General features: G+C 36.5%; 1 protein-coding gene and 1 pseudogene across 9 annotated transcripts in view; both read right to left on the reverse strand.

Moving 5' to 3' along the window:
* Positions 1–23,248, reverse strand: part of ZMYM4 (zinc finger MYM-type containing 4) — a 164,687-nt gene that overhangs the window by 90,293 nt on the left and 51,146 nt on the right. The window contains exon 1 of one of the 9 annotated variants that reach the window (XM_059885210.1): positions 9,039–9,114. The exons of the other annotated variants lie outside the window; for them this stretch is intronic. The gene's annotated coding sequence lies outside the window, so the exon portion shown is untranslated. Of the gene's footprint in view, positions 1–9,038; positions 9,115–23,248 lie in introns of those variants that run through there. 9 annotated transcript variants of the gene reach the window in all.
* Positions 19,717–19,875, reverse strand: LOC112446145 (uncharacterized; annotated as a pseudogene).

The following is a 23,248-nucleotide window of genomic DNA, read 5'->3' on the forward strand; positions in this document are numbered from 1 at the left end:
GACTATGCCAAAGCCTTTGACTGTGTGGATCACAATAAACTGTGGAAAATTCTGAAAGAGATGGGAATACCAGACCACCTGACCTGCCTCTTGAAAAATTTGTATCCAGGTCAGGAAGCAACAGTTAGAACTGGACATGGAACAACAGACTGGTTCCAAATAGGAAAAGGAGTACATCAAGGCTGTATATTGTCACCCTGCTTATTTAACTTATATGTGGAGTACATCATGAGAAGTGCTGGGCTGGAAGAAGCACAAGCTGGAATCAAGATCACCGGGAGAAGTATCAATAACCTCAGAAATGCAGATGACAACCACCCTTATGGCAGAAAGTGAAGAGGAACTAAAAAGCCTCTTGATGAAAGTGAACGAGGAGAGTGAGAAAGTTGGCTTAAAGCTCAACATTCAGAAAACGAAGATCATGGCATCTGGTCCCATCACTTCATGGGAAATAGATGGGGAAACAGTGGAAACAGTGTCAGATTTTATTTTGGGGGGCTCCAAAATCACTGCAGATGGTGATTGCAGCCATGAAATTAAAAGACGCTTACTCCTTGGAAGAAAAGTTATGACCAACCTAGATAGCATATTGAAAAGCAGAGACATTACTTTGCCAACAAAGGTCCGTCTAGTCAAGGCTATTGTTTTTCCAGTGGTCATGTATGGATGTGAGATTTGGACTGTGAAGAAAGCTGAGCGCCGAAGGATTGATGCTTTTGAATTGTGGTGTTGGAGAAGACTCTTGTGAGTTCCTTGGACTGCAAGGAGATCCAACCAGTCCATCCTAAAGGAGACTAGTTGTGGGTGTTCATTGGAGGGACTGATGCTGAGGCTGAAACTCCAGTACTTTGGCCAGCTCATGCAAAGAGCTGACTCATTGGAAAGACTCTGATGCTGGGAGGGATTGGGGGCAGGAGGAGAAGGGGATGACAGAGGATGAGATGGCTGGATGGCATCATCGACTCGATGCACAGGTGTTTGGGTGAGCTCCGGGAGTTGGTGATGGACAGGGAGGCCTGGTGTGCTGCAATTCATGGGGTCGCAAAGAGTTGGACACGACTGAGCGACTGAACTGAACTGAAGTGAACTAAAGCAATGCTTCTCAACGGTTACTGGATATCAGACTCTCTAGGTGAGCTTGGAAACGGATTCCTAAATTAATTTCTCAAGATCCTGCCTCAGCAAGTCAAGGGTGGCAGTCAAAATCTGATTTCTAACACAGCTCTAGGTGATGCTAATACCCTACCACATTTGAGGTAATAGGCTCTAGTTTTTATGAACCAGGCATAATTAACATCAGAAAATAAAACACTATACCCGGAGGCTGAAAGCAATCTTCATCAAGTCCAATCTGTTATCAGATGGTTGAATTTCTTTCACAAAACCCTAAATGGTCAACCATCCCTCTGAATGTTAAACCAACAAAGATGAACCACTGAATGATCTACCACCATACAACAGATGAACCATTTATGAACTATTTATGATAGTTCAAAAATAATCCATGTTAAGTACTAATGAAAATGAATTAGTTTTCTCAGGGAGTCATGACTCGAGATTACTGCTCTCCTTTTCTTGTTTTCATTTAAATATGTATTGTTACTGTGGAATTATTAAAGAATGCCATTGATGATTCTATACATTCAATGAAGAGAGATGAGACTCCTAAGTGAGATTCACAGAACTTTTCATTAATTTGCTTTTATTTGTTCCCACACTGGGGAAAAACGGGAATATCCAGAACAATTTGACTTTATAACTTGCTAAAAGGTGAATGACAAATGTGAACACTTCTAACACCTCTGACAGGAATTGGTTAGATTTTGTCAATTTCAATAGTCCAGATGTATACTATTTTTAGAGCTAAAAAAAGATTTAACACACATTATAAAACAAGTAACTATTTGTTCTTTACTGTGAGAACAACTAAAGCAAATACAACAGACTACTTTTTTTGAATGGTTATTGATATTTACAGTGCTCTGAAAGCAATGATCAAGGAGCTTAGAGATGTCTATAAATAGAAATATTCAGCATGTACCTAAAAACTGTCCAGGGTCTGTTAAAACTGAAGCATATCACTACAACAGAATATCATACATTTTAATCGAGTATAATATTTATATATTTTAATAACATTTTAGAGAGTATATTACTTCTATAAGGAGAAAACAATGAAATTTTAACAAAACAATAAAAGCAAAAATAATTCATACTAATAGCTGCAGAAGCACAATTCTACAGAGGTATGAGGAGCCAGTTCCAACTGTGTCCCAATCTACAGTTCTACAACTTCCCTGTTATTCGTTCTAATTCTAAATTTCTGTGATACCATTGTTATATATAAAATACAATGTTTTAATTTTCATCTTCTCTCCCTTCTTGCCACACCAAATTTAGCTGATATCCTTTTCTGCACAGATAAACAAGGATCTGTTCCAGTCCTGAACCTTACTTTTTATCCCATCCTATTTAACTGGGAAAAAATGCAATGGTAAAATAGCCATTTTTAAGAGCTTTAAAGCCCTAGAACTAGAGTAACTTTCATTTTTCTGTCTTCAAAGGCATTAGTAAACTTATAACCATTTCATGCTGTTACTCTCTTGAACTCATTAAACTCAGAAACATCAATTCTACTATCTCATATTACCTGCAACAATGTCAACAGAGATTTAAACAGAGAAACAAAAAATCCCACTTGAACAACTTTATCTACAGTAGGGGCTGGTAAACTCTTGATCAAAGGATGGCCCCTGAGCCAGAAATAGTTACATTTTTGAGACAGTAAAAGAAAGAAGTAAAGGAGAGGGGAGGGAAGAGGAGGAAGAGAAGAATACATGGGAGACCCTATTTTTGACTACATCCTACAGAGCTTAAATGTTTCCCATTCAGCCCTTTATGAAAAAGGTTTCCTGACCCCTATCTATAGGAATATTGCTGAGTGTAGTTCACACAATATAATTTGCATCATGCTAGGAAAACATACGGCACTAAATAGGCTTAGAAAAGCCCTCAGGGCAATTATCTACAGAACTCTCTCTTGAGTTACAGCCAAAATGATTCAGAACAAAGCAACTGCAAATTAGGCACTAGGTATAATATACTACCATAAAACTACTTGCATCTCTAGGAGAGTTCTGGTACCCAAATAACCCTTTTGCTGTGAATAAAAAATTTGACGAAATATATAAAACAAATACACCCAAAGTATGGACAACAATAAACACAAGACTGTGATCTCCAACAAAATAAACTACTGAGGTGAGTAGCCTCCACCTTCTGCCTGGGGACAGTTAGCAGGGTCCAGTATTCAGAGGGAAAACTCAAGCAGAGCACACCAGGCTCAGTACACTGGGGAGACAAGAGACTGAGAAAACTGAAGCAGATGGTATTTGGAGGACACGCCACCAAAAAGAAGAGACAAATATACACTGAAAGAGCCCTAGAAATTCTTTGGCTGAACAGAAAGCCACACATAAGAAGGTGGAGAAGGTTACGGTTCTGTGAGAGAATGCAACACATAAGAACTCTATACATTCTGCGCAATTTTGCTGTGAACCTAAAAATATGCTCTAAAAATTAAAGCCTATCTTTAAAAAAACAAAGAAACTGCCGGGAGCCGGCGAGAGACATTCCGCTCGTGACAAAGGTCATGAGGAAGGAGGCTCGGCATACGCAAAGGCGGGATCGAGCCTCAGGAGTCTCCCCAGATATTCTCAAGCATCTTCCCCCAAAAAACCAGAGTCTGCCTACTTTATTGCTTTGTGCTCTCACCTCTGACTTTACTGGGGGCTGTCCCCCACCACCATCTCGCTCTCTCTGTCAAAGAGTTAACTTACAGCTCCAATTAATAAAGTTCCTGGGCAATTAGGAGTGTTTAAATCCAAACCCCTCAGATGGCTCTCTAACTCGCCTGACAAGTTTACTCGGACTCCTACAGCTATGCATACGATTGTTTACAGTCTCCCAGCCTCGAGAGGCACAGGAAGCTTAAGATATTCAAATAGCTTAGAGCCTCTCAGAGAGTTAGAAACTGTCAGAATAAAACTAGTAAAAGATTTCATTGATGAGCCAATGCTTGTTGCCAAGTTTCCACATCCCCTGAATTGTATCCTTGAATGTGTATTAATTAATACAGTTGGTATATAGAAAAAATAAGTACTGGCCTTGGTGTTAGTAACTTTAGACCCTTAAGGTAATAAATTCTTTCCTTTGTTGTAAACCCATTACACATCTGCCCTATAGGAATGCAATTTTATCTTTGGAAGATGGCGCCAAACCTTAAAATAATTACTCTTAGAGAAAATAAGTCTTTGTTGATAAGTCCTTGTCAAGAGTCATAAAATGTTAATAGGCCTTCTGGCCAGAAGATGATGTAAATCACCTAAACCATTTGTATACGATAAATGTGCAGGAAAGAAACCCTTGTTTTTGATAAGGATCAAAAACTGCTGACTTTGCATCCCCTATTATCCTCTATGTGTAACTTAGGGTATATAAGCCCCTGTTGAAAATAAAGCTACAGGCCTTGCTCACCAACGCTTGGTCTCCCCATGTCATTCTTCCCTTTAACTTCCAGCGGAGTCTCCATCTGGAGCGTGGAACCCACCATGCTTACTTATTATGCCTGGGCTTCTAAGACCCACTCGAGAAGGTGTCTAGGGTGGGGCACCTTCCGCTATTCAAGAGGGCGCCTGCGGCCTACGTAAGTGGTGCAAACTTCTTGTCTTGAAGTTTTATTGGTCTCCCGCGTAAACCAAGCTACTCAGCCTCTTTTCTCCACTGAATTTTCCTACTGAGCTATCCTCATTCTATTACTCTTTATATCTTTGATAAATATGTAAATAGTCGCCGACTCCGTCTCCCCTTCGAATACCCTGGATCAGTCGGGGCTGGACCCCAGCAAGAAACCTCATCAAACAACTAGGAGAATCAATGGAGACCTCAAAAAGTCACACGTTAAAAGTAGGACTGGGGTTAGTGTTAGTCGCTCAGTCGTGCCCGACTCTTTGCGACCCCATGGACTGTAGCCCACCAGGCTCCTCTGTCCATGAGATTTCCCAGGCAAGGATACTGGAGTGGGTTGCCATTTCCTTCTCCAGGGGATCTTGCCAACCCAGGGATCGAACCCAGGTCTCCTGCACTGCAGGCAGATTCTTTACCGAGTGAGCTACAAAAGCCAACCCTAGAGCTGTCCTAACAAGCTTTAAAAGCAAATCTCAAAAAAAACAAAACAAAAAAAAAATCAAGCTGAATCAAAGCAAACTGAATGTCAGAATAAAACTCAATGCTCCTTAAAGGAAATATAATATGAAATATAAAATATAATCTAACACTTAATGTAACATTAACAATATACCACATCCAATCAAAAACTGTAACATATTTGAAAAAGACATGAGAGTCATAACCAGAAGAAAACTCAGCCAACAGAAATGGAGCCAGAAAGAATATAAATGATGGGATTAGATTAGCAGGAAATACTTCAAAAGTTATTTTTTAAAAAAGTAGAAAGATTTAATGCAAAGCATGATCTTAATGAGAATAAAAGTAGAAACTATATTTTTAAAAAAGAAACTTCTGAAACTGAAAAATATATCTGAAATGAAAATTTAACTGAATGAGTTAACTGTACATTAGACTATACAGATGAAAACAGTAAACAGGAGGAGACAGAAATAAAAAAAACTATATTATTATTATTACATATGAAAGAATGTGTTATCAGCAGACTTATATGACAAGAAATGTTGAAGAAAGTTCTTCCTAAAGAAAGACACCGGATGGAAACCTAGACCTAGACAAGGAATACTGGAAACAAACAGAATTAAAAGCAAAAATAGGGACTTCATTGGTGATCTAGTAGTTAAGACTTCCTGCTCTCAAATGCAGGGGGCCCAGGTTCAATCTCTGGTCAGAAAACGATATTCTTCATGAAGTAACTAAAGATCCCCCGTGCCATAGTGCAGCAAAGAAGATCCCATGTAGCCAAATAAAATAAATAAATAAATAAAATTTAAGGGGAAAAAGCAGATAACTTTATTGTAATATCTGAATAGTTTTAACACTTCTCTGCCATTAATTGAATAGCAGTAAATCAACAAAAATATAAAAGACCCAAAAAGATGCTGTCAACCAACTAAACCTAACTGATATTTATAAAATGTTAACCCATAAATGGCAAACACATACTCTTTTCCAATATACATGGGACAATCACCAATATAGATCACGTGATAAGTGATGGAAATATTGTATGGAAGAATTATCAAAGAATGGAACTCATACAGAATAATTACTTTGACCAAAATGCACTCAGTAACAAAAGCACATGTGAAAAAACCCCAAATATTTAGAAATAAAAACTTCATTTTAAAAAAGTGACTGGTCAAAAAAGAAATCACAAGGAAAATTAGAAAATATTATAAATTGAGTAGGGGCTCCCCAGGTGGGCAAGAACCCAGTGGTAAAGAACCCAACTGCCAGTGCAGGAAATACAAGCGACACGGATTCGATCCCTGGGTATGGAAGATCTCCTGGAGAAGGGCATGGCAACCCATGCCAGTATTCTTGCCTGGAGAATGCCAATGGACAGAGGAGCCAGGGTGGGTACAGTCCATAGGGTCGCAAAGAGTCAGAAACGACTGAAGCAACTTAACATGCATGCATGCACATGAACTTAATAAAGTTCATGAACACACAACAAAGCTTGAGAAGGGCAATAAAAGAAGTCCTTAGAGGGGGAACTTACAGATTTATACATTTAAAACCTATGACTTAAACTTCCACCTTTATAAGCAAGAAAAAAAATCAAATTAAGCACAAGTATTGATTGGACTTGCCAAAAAGTTCATTTGGTTGGCCAAAAGTTTATTTGGTTAGTGAATACACTGTTCAATAAAGTTCTTGGTAAAAGTGAAAATATCAATGTCTTTTAATTTTACTTAAAAGCAAATGAACATTTGGCCAACTCAACAGAAGAAGTAATGAAGATAAAAAGAAAAATCTATTTAACAGACAATAAACAGTAAAGAAAAACCAAAAGCAAGATCTTCAAAAAGAACAAAAATGATAAGCTTCTAGACAAACTAACCATAAACAGAGAGAAATAATAAAGGCAAACAAATATATGAAAAAGATGTTCAACATCACTATTTGGGAAACGTAATCAAAACTGAAATCAGGTATCAACTCACATTCAGTAGGCTAACTACTATCAAAAAAGCAAAAATCTTCACCACAGAGGTGAAGATGTGGAGAAACTGGAACCCTTGCACACTGTTGGTGTGAATGCAAAGTGGTACAGCTGCTACATAAAACAGTACGGCAGTTTCTCAAGAGTTGAAAATGGAATTACCGCATCATCTCAAAAGAATAAAAAGCATGGTCTGTAAGAGATATTTATATCAGTACACCATGTTCACTGCAGCATTATTTACAATGGCTTAAAGAAAGAAAGTGAAAGTGAAGTCGCTCAGTCGTGTCCGACTCTTTGCAACCCCATGGACACTAGGCTCCTCCGTCCATGGGATTTTCTAGGCAAGAGTACTGGACTGGGTTGCCATTTCCTTCTCCTGGGAACTTCCTGACCCAGGGATTGAACCCAGGTCTCCCACATTGTAGACAGATGCTTTAATGTCTGAGCCACCAGGGAAGTCAGCATTACTTACAATGGCTTAAAGATGGAAGTAATTCAAGTATCTGTCCACTGCTGACTGAACTGATAAAATGTGGTATATCCATATGATGAAATACTGTCGCTGTTGTTGCTTTCAGTCTCTAAGTTCTGTCTGACTCTTCTGCAACACCATGTACTGTAGCCTGCCAGGCTCCTCTGTTCATGGAATTTCCCAGTCAAGAATACCAGAGTGGGTTGCCACTTCTTTCTCCAGGGGATCTTTGAAGCCCAAGGGTCAAAATCATGTCTCTTGCGTTGGCAGGAGATTCTTTACAGCTGAGCCACCAGGGAAGCCCATGGTGGAATATTACTCAGTCTTAAAAAGGAAGGAAATTCTGACATCTGCTTCAACACAGATGAACCTTGAGGACATCATTTTAAATGAAATAAACCAGTCCCATAAAGACAAATACTGTATAATTCCACTTCTATGAGGTACCCAGAAGAGTAAAATTCATAGAGACAGACAGTAAAGAGGTAGATAACACCGCTGAAAGGATACATAGGGAGTGTAATAGACACAGACTTTCAGTCTTGCAAGATGAAAAGTTAATAGATTGGCTTCACAGCAATCTAAATGTAATTAACAGTACTGAACTGAACATTTAAAAATGATAAAAATGGTAAATTTTAATTTATGTGTATTTTTACACTTAAAATATTTTAATAAAAAATACATAGAGGAGGAAAGGATAGAAAGAGAAGACACAAATGACCAATCCTCAGGAGTAAAAGAGACAGCAATAAAGGTTTCATTAGAGTAAAAATAAGTTAATATTAAAAACAACCTTATATCTCCCAATTGTGTGTGTGTCTGTGTTTTTTACCACAGTACACAGCTTGCAGGACATTAGCTCCCCAAGCAGGGATCAAATCCAGGTTCCCTGTAGTGGAAGCTCAGAGTCCTAATAACCATTGGACCACCAGGGAATTCCCTATAAACAATTATGTAGAAAAAAATTTTAAAACTATGAACATAAACTAAAACTATTATTCACAGTATATGACAATCATTTAAGAATTATTAATAATTCTATGGAAATGAAATTAACAACTTAAGATCTATACTATTCAGTACAGTAAGTCACCAGTTACACGCTTAAATAAAATTAGAACTTCAGTTCTGCACTTAATCACATTTCAAGTACTCTACTGCCACAGACAGTTGCTACTATACTTTAATGGTGTAGTACAACGTAGATATTTCAATAGTCAGAGAAAGTTCTACCAGACTGTGCTGACTTATGAGAAAATGCCTTGAAAAGTATAAATTACACAGAAGAAATAGAAAATATGAACAACATCAAGACTAGATGACATCACTAGCAAATTAAATACTTAAGGAAGAAGTAATACCCACCTTACATGGATTCTTTCAGCAAATATAAGAGAAAGGAACACTTTCTAACTAGTATTATGAGGCCATTATCATCCTGGAACCAAAGCCAGAGAAAGATGTGACCAAAAAAAAAAAACTACATACCAATATCCTTCATAAATATAGGTGCTAAAAAATCAGAATACTTAAAATATTAGCAAATTGGATTTTAAAAGATATAAAACAAAGAATAGATCATGACAAAGTACGATTTATATCACAAATGCAAGGTGGGTTTTAAGATTCAAAAATCAATTCACTACATGAACACAATAAAGAAAAACACATGATCATTTCAGCATATGAAAAGAAACCATTTGACAAAATAGTCATTCATGAAAAAAATCTTCTCACAAATACAGAGAAGAGAAGGTCCTCAACCAGAGAAAAGGCATCTACAAAGATAATAAACATCAACTGGAAAATGAAAAAAAATTTTTTTAATCATTATAATAGAATAAAAAATAGGAATATTAAATTTCAAATTAGTAAGGAAAGAATGGACTGTTATTAACTGACTTGGAAGAGAAAAATTGGCTAGTATGGGGGAAAACTGTCCCTTAATTTATCCAAATACACACAAAACTGAAGCAAAATATTTAAAAGACCAAAAGAAGAACAGGAATGCTAATTTCTTAAATATATGCAAAATCTATAGACTAAAACTATAAAAGGTTATTTAGAAATTTAATAATTTATTATTTACAGATTTAAAGAACTAAATAAACTCAGAAATATGCAATGCTCATGGATATATTTAAGATGTCAATTCTCCTCCAAATTAATCTACAAATTTAATGCAACTCTAATCAAATAGCCAATGGTTTATCTATATACCTTTACATGTTGATTATAAAATGTCTGTGTAAATACAAAGGAGTTAAATACACAAAGCAAATTTTAAGAAGAGATGAATGGCTTACACTAACTTGTTTTATAAGTCTGTAATTATTTTGAAGTAAAAAGTTGAAAATGATTTCATGATATAGTACATCTTATATGTAAATTATACATCAGCAAATATAATTTTTTAAATTTCATTTACAATAGCACAAGAAATTTTAAATGTACAGGGATAACAAAATATGCATAAGACTCATACTTATAAATTACAAAACCCTGCTAAAAGGAAAGATGATCTACATAAATTTTTTAAAAGATACAAAACATTCATGAACAGGAAAACTCTTTTAGATGTCAATTCTCCCCAAACTCATCTATAAATGAGAATCCCAATCAAAATCCCAGGAAGCTTTTTTATAGAAAAATAACAAGGTGTTTCTAAGAAACTGCAAGAAAATGCAAAAGATCTGGAATACAAAAAACAACTTTTGAAAAAAATGGCTTAGACTATGTGATCTCATATAAAACTTAAAAGTAATTAATACAATGTGGTACTGACATAAGGAACGACATATAGATCCTTGGAACAGTATGAGCCCAAAATAAAACCAAACATACAGAACATTTAATCTTCAAAAAAGTATCAAAATAAATCAATCAGAAAAAAGATTATTTTCTTGGGCTCCAAAATCACTGCAGATGGTGACTGCAGCCATGAAATGAAAAAACACTTGTTCTTTGGAAGAAAAGCTATGACCAACCTAGACAGCATATTAAAAAGCAGAGACATTACTTTGCCAACAAAGGTCCATACAGTCAAAGCTATAATTTTTCCAGTAATCATGTATAGATGTATGAGCTGGACCATAAAGAAAGCTGAGTGCTGAAGAATTGATACTTTTCAAACTGTGATGTTGGAAAAGAGTCCCTTAGACAGCAAGGAGATCAAACCAGTCCATCCTAAAGGAAATCAACCCTGAATAGTCACTGAAAGGACTGATGCTAAAGCGCCAATACTTTAGCCACCTTATGCAATGAGCAGACTCATTGGAAAAGACCCTGATGCTGGGAAAGACTGAAAGCAGGAGGAGAAGGGTCTTACAGGGGGCAAGATGGCTGGATGGTATCACCAACTCAATGGACATGAGTTTGAGCAAGCTCCGGGAGATGGTGAAGGAGAGAGAAGCCTGGCGAGCTGAAGTCCATGGGGTCAGAAAGTCGAACACAACTGAGTGGCTAAACAACAAAAAATCGAATTTCATGGAATTTAATCAAAATTAAAACTTGTGCTTTTCAAAAGACACCAAAAATAATGAAAACATCAGCCACAGAATACCTGAATAGATGGAGACAGATATATCCACATCTATTCCTATCTCAGTTCAGTCGCTCAGTCGTGTCTGACTCTTTGTGACCCCATGAATCACAGCACACCAGGCCTCCTTGTCCATTACCATCTCCCGGAGTTCACTCAAATTCACGTCCATCGAATCGGTGATGCCATCCAGCCACCTCATCCTCTGTCATCCCCTTCTCCTCCTGCCCCCAATTCCTCCCAGCATCAGAGTCTTTTCCAATGAGTCAACTCTTCGCATGAGCTAGCCAAAGTACTGGAGTTTCAGCTTTAGCATCACTCCTTCCAAAGAACACCCAGGGCTCATCTCCTTTAGAATGGACTGGCTGGATCTCCTTGCAGTCCAAGGGCCTCTCAAGAGTCTTCTCCAACACCACAGTTCAAAAGCATCAATTCTTCGGCACTCAGCTTTCTTCACAGTCCAAGTTTCACATCCATACATGACCACTGGAAAAACAATAGCCTTGACTAGACGGACCTTTGTTGGCAAAGTAATGTCTCTGCTTTTCAATATGCCATCTAGGTTGATCATAACTTTTCTTCCAAGGAGTAAGCGTCTTTTAATTTCATGGCTGCAATCACCATCTGCAGTGATTTTGGAGCCCCCCAAATAAAGTCTGACACTGTTTCCACTGTTTCCCCATCTATTTGCCATGAAGTGATGGGACCATGAAGATGCCATGATCTTCGTTTTCTGAATGTTGAGCTTTAAGCCAACTTTTTCACTCTCCTCGTTCACTTTCATTAAGAGGCTTTTTAGTTCCTCTTCACTTTCTGCCATAAGGGTGGTGTCATCTGCATATCTGAGGTTATTGATATTTCTCCTGGCAATCTTGATTCCAGCTTGTGCTTCTTCCAGCCCAGCGTTTCTCATGATGTACTCTGCATAGAAGTTAAATAAGCAGGGTGACAATATACAGCCTTGACGTACTCCTTTTCCTATTTGGAACCAGTCTGTTGTTCCATGTCCAGTTCTAACTGTTGCTTCCTGACCTGCATATATGTTTCTCAAGAGGCATGTCAGGGGGTCTGATATTCCCATCTCTTGAAGAGTTTTCTACAGTTTATTGTGATCCACACAGTCAAAGGCTTTGGCATAGTTAATAAAGCAGAAATAGATGTTTTTCTGGAACTCTCTTGCTTTTTCCATGATCCAACGGATGCTGGCAATTTGACCTCTGGTTCCTCTGCCTTTTCTAAAACCACCTTGAACATCTGGAAGTTCACGGTTCGCGTATTGCTGAAGCCTGGCCTGGAGAATTTTGAGCATTACTTTACTAGCTTGTGAGATGAGTGCAATTGTGCAGTAGTTTGAGCATTCTTTGGCATTGCCTTTCTTTGGGATTGGAATGAAAACTGACCTTTTCCAGTCCTGTGGCCACTGCTGAGTTTTCCAGATTTGCTGGCATATTGAGTGCAGCACTTTCACAGCATCATCTTTCACGATTTGAAATAGCTCAACTGGAATTCCGTCACCTCCACTAGCTTTGTTCGTAGTGATGCTTTCTAAGGCCCGCTTGACTTCACATTCCAGGATATCTGGCTCTAGGTGAGTGATCACACCATCATGATTATCTAGGCTGTGAAGATCTTTTTTGTACAGTTCTTCTGTGTATTTTTGCCACCTCTTCTTAATCTCTTCTGCTTCTGTTAGGTCCATACCATTTCTGTCCTTTATTGAGCCCATCTTTGCATGAAATGTTCCTTTAGTATCTCTGATTTTCTTGAAGAGATCTCTAGTCTTTCCCATTCTGTTGTTTTCTTCTATTTCTTTGTATTGATCCCTGAGGAAGGCTTCTTATCTCTTCTTGCTATTCTTCGGAACTCTGCATTCAGATGCTTATATCTTTCCTTTTCTTCTTTGCTTTTCACTTCTCTTCTTTTCACAGCTATTTGTAAGGCCTCCCCAGATAGCCATTTTGCTTTTTTGCATTTCTTTACCATGGGGATGATCTTGATCCTTGTCTCCTATACAATGTCATGAACCTCTGTCCATAGTTCATCAGGCACTCTATCTATCAGATCTAGGCCCTTAAATCTATTTCTCACTTTCACCATATAATCATAAGGGATTTGATTTAGGTCATACCTGAATGGTCTAGTGGTTTTCCCTACTTTCTTCAATGTAAGTCTGAATTTGGCAATAAGGAGTTCATGATCTGAGACACAGTCAGCCCCCTGTTTTTGCTGACTGTATAGAGCTTCTCCATCTTTGGCCGCAAAGAATATAATCAATCTGATTTCGGTGTTGACCATCTGGGGATGTCCATGTGTAGAGTCTTCTCTTGTGTTATTGGAAGAGGGTGTTTGCTATGACCAGTGTGTTCTCTTGGCAAAACTCTATCAGCCTTTGCCCTGCTTCATTCTGTACTCCAAGGCCCAAGTTGCCTGTTACTCCAGGTGTTTCTTGACTTCCTACTTTTGCATTCCAGTCCCCTATAATGAAAAGGACATCTTTTTTGGGTGTTAGTTCTAAAAGGTCTTGTAGGTCTTCATAGAACCGTTCAACTTCAGCTTCTTCAGTGTTACTGGTTGGGGCATAGACTTGGCTTACTGTGATATTGAATGGTTTGCCTTGGAAACGAACAGAGATCATCATTCTGTCGTTTTTGAGACTGCATCCAAGTACTGCATTTCGGACTCTTTTCGTTGACCATGATGGCTACTCCATTTCTTCTGAGGGATTCCTGCCCGCAGTAGTAGATATAATGGTCATCTGAGTTAAATTCACCCATTCCAGTCCATTTTAGTTGGCTGATTCCTAGAATGTCAACGTTCACTCTTGCCATCTCCTGTTTGCGCACTTCCAATTTGCCTTGATTCATGGACCTAACATTCCAGGTTCCTATGCAATATTGCTCTTTACAGCATCGGACCTTGTTTCTATCACCAGTCACATCCACAACTGGGTATTGTTTTTGCTTTGGCTCCATCCCTTCATTCTTTCTGGAGTTATTTCTCCACTGATCTCCAGTAGCATATTGGGCACCTACCAACCTGGGGAGTTCCTCTTTCAGTATCCTATCATTTTGCCTTTTCATACTGTTCATGGGGTTCTCAAGGCAAGAATACTGAAGTGGTTTGCCATTCCCTTCTCCAGTGGACCACATTCTGTCAGACCTCTCCACCATGACCTGCCCGTTGGGTCGCCCCACAGGGCATGGCTTAGTTAGGGCAGGGCACGTCCAAGGAGCGGTGGCTGCGCGGGTGCAGGAGGGCCTAGAGGAGCTACTCCACGTTCAAGGTCAGGAGGGGTAGTGGTGAGGAGATACCCCTCATCCAAGGTAAGCAGCAGCGGCTGCACTTTGCTGGAGCAGCCGTGAAGAGATACCCCACGTCCAAGGTAAAAGAAACCCAAATAAGACGGTAGGTGTTGCAAGAGGACATCAGAGGGCAGACACACTGAAACCATAATCACAGAAAACTAGTCAATCTAATCACACGGACCACAGCTTTGTCTAACTCAATGAAACTATTTCTATCTAATCATCTATAAAATAAAAGATTCATATCCAGAATATGTAAAAAACCCTTATAATAATATAATAGAAAAAACAAACCAACAATTCAAAAAATGGGCAAAGACTTGGGACACTTTACAAAGGAAACATTTTAAGAAAGGCTAATACACACACTGAAAAAATGTTTGAAATCATTAGTCCGCAGGGAAAGGTAAATTAAAACCATAAACAGTTGCCACTATCCATCCTTCAGTTCAGTTGTTCAATCGTGTCCAACTCTTTGCGACCCCATGAGTGCAGCATGCCAGGCTTCCCTGTCCATCACCAACTCCAGGAGCCTGCTCAAACTCGAGTTCGGGATGCCATCCAACCATCTCATCCTCTGTTGTCCCCTTCTCTTCCCGCCTTCAATCTTTCCCAGCATCAGGGTCTTTTTCAGTCAGTCAGTTCTTCACATCAGGTGGCCAAAGTAGTGGAGCTTCAACTTCTACATCAGTCCTTCCAATGAATATTTAGGACAGATTTCCTTTAGGACTGACTCATTTGATTTCCTTACAGTCCAATGGACTCTCAACAATCTCTTCCAACACTACAGTTCAAAAGTATCAATTCTTCAGCACTCAGCTTTCTTTATAGTCCAACTCTCACATCCATACACGACTACTGGAAAAACCATAGATTTTGACTAGACAGACCTTTGTCAGCAAAGTATCCATCCTTTCCCTTACTTTTTAGAAAGAGTTTATTGATGCGAACCAGCTTTTTTATGTCTTTTTGAATTTGTTATACAATATTTTTTATGCGGTTAATACTTTGGTTTTTGGGCCCCTAGGCATGTGGGATCCTAGCACCCTGAGCAGCGATTGAACCTGCACTGCCTGCATTGAAAGGCAGAGTTTTAATCACTGGACTGCCAGGGAAGTCCCTCCTTCCCACTTTTAAAATAATTATAACCTAAAAGGAAAAGACCAGTTAAGTGAAATGAACAAACTACTTGAAAACATAACAAACCTGACACGAGTAAATATATACATAATCCTGTATTTATTGAAAATTTTGAATTCATAACTTAAAACCTCACAGCACAGAGTAGGAAATGGCAACCCACTCCAGTATTCTTGCCTGGAAAATTCGACGGACAGGGGAGCCTGGTGGGCTACAGTCCATGAGGTCGCAAAGGTCAGACACAACTGAGTGACTTTCACTTTCAAAAGAAAGAATGAGAAAGAAAAAAAAATCACTAACTAACAGTCACATATTTGGTTCTGAAGGACAACTGTTATTTGATACTGTTTTGATTTCTGGAGATCAGATTTTTTAGTACTCATGCATAGGTTTTCTTCTTTCCTTTAGTATTAAAGGACAAAGTTGAAAGAGTATTCTATATACCTAGGAAAATTAAAGTGCATACCAAATGCATATTCAATCTCATAAGGACTGATTTATTAGTTCTTGCACATCCTTGTGAAAAGTGCATGATGCGCCAGGTCCCTTGGAGGCACATTCATTCTCACAGAAAAGAGTAGCATTTCAGGGTCAGGAACTTAGGTTTCATGGCGAGAAGTTCTACAACAGACATCAAAAATATTTTGGAAAACAATTATGCTCAAAATTTTAAAATAAATGGGAAATGTATGCCTTTAAAAACAAAAACAAAAAACCTCATACCAAGAAATCTGTAAGCCAAGGTGGTTTTCCTATGAATTCTATAAAACATTTAATGAAGATATAACTCTAGCTGTACACAAAGTCTGTCAGAAAAAATCCTTAATGAAATATTAGCAAATTGAGTTCAGTAATATATAAATATTCTTCAGCCATTCCTTGTAAAATGGGGAGTTTTTAATGTAATAAAGCCTTAGCAAATGTGACTGAAACCAACAATAATTATCCCTAAGTGATAAAATATGAGAACTATTACACTTAACAAAAATAAGATATTTAAGAATAAATGATAGAAGAAAAACACAATACAGTTACTTGAAAGCAACTCTAAAAATTAAGTAAATGGCATAAATCAAAATCTGTATTAAAATCTAGTTTGTTTCTGAACAGAAAAATATAGTAAAATACTGATTTTCCAAAAAAATAACATATAAATGTATGTATTTTCAATCAGAATTCCAAAAGACTATTTTCAGATATTCAATAAATCATATTAAAATTTAGTGGGTGAAGAGCCTAAAGAAAAGCTTTAACAGATTAAAACTAAGACACTGGCTTGACAGAGCAGAGCAAAGCCAATACCTCAAATCCAAAAAGTATACAGTATTAACATATTTTTATAATAATACATACTATTAATGAAATCACTGAAGATAATATAGCAATAAATATATGTTTATGATAAATATTACTGTGTAAATGTTAAAAGAATGTAAAAGAAATTCAGAAAAAGATTCCCACATATATATGACTTAAATACATCTCAGTAGTGCCAATTGAGTTCACTGATGAATATCAACTATTTAGATGAAAAGATAAGTTATTTAATATATGTTACCACAAGTAATTACTCATCTGAAAAAACTGTACCCCAATCTTATCCTGCATACAAAAATAAATATCAAATTAAGTAAGATTTAAATGCTAAAATATAAAATAAAAAGCTTACAAGATAATCTTTATAGATTATAAAATTTTATTGAAAGGCAATAAAGAATTAAATAAATAAAAAGACACACAAAGTTCACAGTCAGTCAATATCATAAACATGCCAATTGTCTGTTGATCGACAGACTCAAAAAACAGTCCATCAAAATTCTGCTCTTACAATTTTGTTTTGTTAGCTACTTGGTAAAGTATTTCTAAAATGAACAGTAACAAGAATAGGTGATACATTCCTGAAGAAAAATTTTCAAGGATATGTGAACTATCAGGTTATCAAACAAGACTTATTGCAAAGCTAAATTAATTAAAAGAACATGGCACAGAAATAAACAAAAATTCCACTGGACAATGTGGGGGAAAGCCCATAGGTATACACTACAGAATAGCTTTTCAAGTAACTGTGTGAAGAAAACAGTATTTGATGATTGGTAATGAGATAATTTGTTAGTATTATGGCAAGAAATAAATTAATTCCCTAACCCAAACCATAAAACAGTTGTAACAGTTAACTCTATAAGAATTCAAAGAGCTATGTGTTAAAGGTAAAACCAATGAACATTTTAGGAAACAACATGAAATATCCTTCTGATGTCAGCCTAGAAAAGGTTTATCTAAATAAAATTTTTTAAAAATCAAATCATAAAAGACTCTAATATTTATTATCATTCAAATATATTAAAATTAATTTCAGCTTATGCAAAGACTTATTAGGTCAAGTCATGAGTTAGGAAAATTCATTTTTAATATTTATAACTGACATGTTTCTTCTTTAGGATACTTAGAGAACTCCTACAATGCAGTTAAGAAAAGGTCAGCAGTGCAACAGCAAATGGGCAACAGATTTTGCAGTAGAGGAACCAGAAAGAGCCAAAAACATGAAAAAATATTCAACTAAATTATTAATCAGTTAAATATAAATATTTTAAAAATGAATTCCATGTTATACCTGCTATGCTATGCTATGCTATGCTAAGTCACTTCAGTCATGTCCGACTCTGTGCGACCCCACAGACGGCAGCCCACCAGGCTCCCCCGTCCCTGGGATTCTCCAGGCAAGAACACTGGAGTGGGCTGCCATTTCCTTCTACTATAATTACAAAATATTTAAGTCTAGTAATAAGTGTTGCCCAGATGCATAGTGACCAAAACTCTAAACAATGGTAGAAATATAAACAAATGAAAACAGTAAATTTTGCAGTTCTAGTAAGTTGAGAATGTACACATCCAATGCCTGAGCAATCACCTTCCATATGCACTCTAGAGCAGGGGTATGTAAATTATGTCTGAATGCTAAATCCAAAAGCCACCTGTGTCCTATCTACATAACCCATGAGCTAAGAATGATTTTCACATTTTTAAACAGTTAAAAAACAAAAAAGACACATGAAAATAATGTTAAATTCAAAATTCAGTGCCAATAAAGTTTCACTGGAAACAAACACTAATCTCTTCATGTATTGTCTATGGTTGCTTTCATGCCGAAAAGACAGAGTTGAATATGCTGCAACAGAGATGGCAAAATATCTAAAATATTAACTATCTGGTCTTTTAGAGAAACAGTTAGTCAATTCCTATCCTAAACCAAAAGATTCTAAGTTTGTTTTTTGACAGAGACTCACCATAATAGATTTTACATGAATTCCACACATGATACTTTCTTAAATGAATCAAAAGACATACAAGGATGTTCATAGAGGAAAGACTGGCAATGGAAAAACTGGAAATATCAAGAAGTCTATAAACAGTAAAGCAGATTTTGAAATTGTGATATATTTTAAACAGAAGACCTAAAAGTATAAAACTCCTAAAAGAAAACACAGGGAAAAACTTTCATTACATTGGAAGAGGCAATACATTTTTGTATATGACACCAAAAGCACAGGCAGCAAAAGCAAAAATAAACAAATGGGACAAACAATTTTTAAAACTTCTGCACATCCAAAGAAACTATCAACAGAGTAAAAGGGCATCACATGGAATGGAATCAAGTATTTGCAAATCATACATCTGATAAGGAATAATACCCAGAACACATAAAGAACTCATAAATCAACTGTAAGAATAAAAAATCAAAAAGGATCATAGGACTTGAAAAACACATTTCTGCCAGAACACAAATGGCCAACAAGCATATCAAAAGGTGGTATTTGCAGCATTACTCACATAGACCAAGAGGCAGAAGCAACCCAAATGCCCATCAATAAAACAGATAAACAAAATGTGGTATTAGCCATACAACAGAGTATTACTCATTCTTAAAAAAGAAGAAAACCAAAAAAAAAAAAAGAAGAAAACCCTAATACATGTTACAACACGTAAAAACCTTAAGACGGGAGGGTATTTTTGTTCAATGGGTATAGAAATTTCAGTTTTGCAAGACAAAATAGTTTCAGAGATTTGTTGCACAAAAATGTGAATGTACTTAATATTACGAAACTGTACACTTAAAAATGATTAAGATGGTAAATTCTGCATTATGTGTTTTTTACCACAATTAAACTGATAAGAACAGATACTACACTTGATCTTAGCCAAAAGGCCGAGAAGCGATTTTTACCACAATTAAAAATGAATAAACAGAAATTTATTAGGGTGGGCGTTAATAATGAATTACACATCAGTGATGAATGACTGAGAGCTAAACAATGAATACAGACAAATACCAAGTATAATGAAAAAACAAAGTGGTAACATATAGAATGATTCAAAAATTATACAAAATTCATAAATAAGCAAAACCAAACAATATACTGATCAATAATGAAAATGTGGTTAAAAACTATAAAGACAGGCAAAGAAAAATGGCAATAAATACATATTTATCAATAACAATTATAAATGTCAATGGAGTAAAAGCTGCAATCACAAGACACATGATAGCTGATTGGATAACAAGAATGTACAATCATATTGCCTATAAGAGACCCACTTTAGGGCAAAAGACATGAACAGACTGAAAGTGAGGGAATGGAAACTGCATTTCATGTAAATGGAAATGACAACAAAGTGATAGCAACATTAAAAAAAAAAGATTTTAAAACAAACATCGTAAAGGCAGACAAAGAAGGACACTATATAATAACAAAAGGATCATTAATACAGAGCACCTAAACACATAAAACAGTGTACTAACAGACATAAAAAAGAAACCGAGGGGAACATAACAACAGTAGGGGATTTCAAAACCCCACTGACATCAATGGACAGACTGTCCAAACTGAAAACCAATAAGGCAACAGAAACTCTAAACGATAAAATTCAACACCCATTCATTAAAAACTTACCAAAACAAGTACAAAGGGAACGTATTTCAACATAATAAAAGCTATTTATGACAAACCCACAGTCAATGTAACACCCCACAGTGAAAGCCTAAAAGCCTGCCTGCTAAATTCTCCAACAGTACAAGCATGTCCACCCTCATCACTTCTCTTCAACACAGTACTGGAAATCTTAGCCACAGCAAAGACAAGAACAAGAAGACATATCCAAATTGGAAGGGAAGAAGTAAAACTGTCACTGTATGCAGATGATACAATATTCATACAAAAAACCCTAAAGACTCCACACAAAACAATTAGAATAAATGAATTCAGCAAGATAATAGGACACAGTTCAATATATAGAAATCTGTTGCATTTCTTTACACTAACAATGAAGTCACAAACAGAAAGTTTAAAAATAATCTCATTTAAAATTGTTTAAACCAAAAAAAAAAGGAATAAACCTAACCACGCAGGTAAATGACATATGCTGAAAACTATAAAATATTGACATCAGATTTGAAGAATTAATATTGCTAAAATGGCCACACTATACACCACAATCTACTGATTTAATGCAATCCCTATCAAACTATCTATGACATTTTCCACAAATGATCCTAAAAGAAAAAATGATCCTAAAATTTACACAGAATCACAAAGACCGACAATTGCCAAAGCAGTTCAGAGGAAGAAGAACAAAGGTAGAGGAACAACATCCCAGACTTCAGACAATACTGCAAACCTACAGCAATCAAAACATGAAGGTTTTGGCACAAAAACAGATATATGGATCAACAGAACAAAACAGAGAGGCCAAAAATACGACCACATTCCTACAGTCAATTAATCCTCAACAAAGGGGCAATATACAATGGAGAAAAGACCGTCTTTCTATAAGTGGTGTTCGGCAAGTTGGACAGTGTCCTATAAATCACTTAAGTTAGACCACTCCCTAACACCAGACATCAAAATGGATGCAAAATGACTTAAAAACTTAAAGATAACACATGAAACGTTAAATTCCTAGAGGAGAACATAAGCAAACCATTCTCAGACATAAAATTTTCTTAGATCAGTCTCTCAAGGTAAAAGAAGTAAAAGCAAGAATAAATGGAACCTAACCAAACTTAAAAAGCTTTTGCACAGCAAAGGAAAACCATTAAAAAAAAAAAAAAAAAAAAGACAACCTACCTACAGAATGGAAGAAAATATTTGCTAACAATGTGACTGGCAAAGGCTTAATTTCCAAAATAAGCAAACACATCATACAACTCAGTATCAAAAAAACAATTCACTCCAAAAAATGGGCATAAGACCTAAATAGACATTTCTCTAAAGACATACGATGGCCAACAGGCACATGAAAAGATGCTCTGCATAGCTAATTACTAGAAAAATGCAAATCAAAACTACAATGACCTCACACTGGTCAGAATGGCCATCGTCAACAAGTTCACAAATAATAAATGCTGGAGAGAGTGTAGAGGAAAAGGAAGCCTCCTACACTGTTAGTGGGAATGTAAACTGAGAGTCACCACAGAAAACAATCTGAAGTTTTCTTAAAAAACTAAAAAGTTACTATATGATCCAGCAATTCCATTCCTGGACACATATCCAGGAAAGAGGAAACAAATTTGAAAAGATACATGCACACCAATGTTCATAGCAGCATTATTTACAACAGCTAAGACATAGAAGCAAATTAAATGTCCATCAACAGATGAAAGGATAAATGTGATACACAACACACTTCCAGATTCTCCCTACTGAGTTTCCAAATCTTCCTAGCCAAGAACCAAGATATTGCAGAACAAAAACAAGACATCTCACGTGTATCGTTTCGGAATATCTGAGCCACAGATCGACAAGCATAATAAAACTGTCGTTTTAAACCACTATGGTGATCTGTTAAGCAGCACATTATCAGTAATAAGAATGCAAATTCAAACTATGCTTTATCTTAAATAATTTAGACAGCAGGCTCTAGAAAACTATTAACTGATTTAAGAAATGACACTAGTGTTAACAAAGTCAAATTTCTAAAATATGCATGTTAGGTACTTAAAATTCTTTCACAAAATAACTGTGAGAAAAGGAGTATTTTCTAAATTAATATTACTTAACATGAAGTTTTGGAGAAGGCAATGGCACCCCACTCCAGTACTCTTGCCTGGAAAATCCCAAGGACGGAGGAGCCTGGTGGGCTGCCATCTACGGGGTTGCACAGAGTCGGACACAACTGAAGTGACTTAGGAGCAGCAGCAGCAGCAACATGAAGTTTAAAGATGTATATATTTAAATTAACAAGTAGTTGAATTAACATGGATCAACAGACACCTGATTTTCATCTATATGTCTAAGACAACATGCACTGTAGAAATTAAAAACTTAAGTGTTGTGATCTTTTCATTGGAAAATGGATGAGAACCCTGTATTTGAATCATCTTATATTTAAACATTTGTCTTATACTTTCAACTCTACCAATCTTTTATACTAGTTATCAACATAAACTAAAATTCATATGCAACTCATGTCTTCCTTTCAGTCTCTAAGTTTTCCTGTCACCACTCAGTTTTAAAGATAACAATCTTAAAATAAAAGTGTAACTTGTTTTCAAATACATATTCCTTTTAGCAACATAGAAATAAAGAAAAAAT

The sequence above is a fragment of the Bos taurus genome, chromosome 3 (assembly GCF_002263795.3).
Source record: "Bos taurus isolate L1 Dominette 01449 registration number 42190680 breed Hereford chromosome 3, ARS-UCD2.0, whole genome shotgun sequence".
In the NCBI taxonomy this organism is placed as follows: Eukaryota; Metazoa; Chordata; class Mammalia; order Artiodactyla; family Bovidae; genus Bos; species Bos taurus.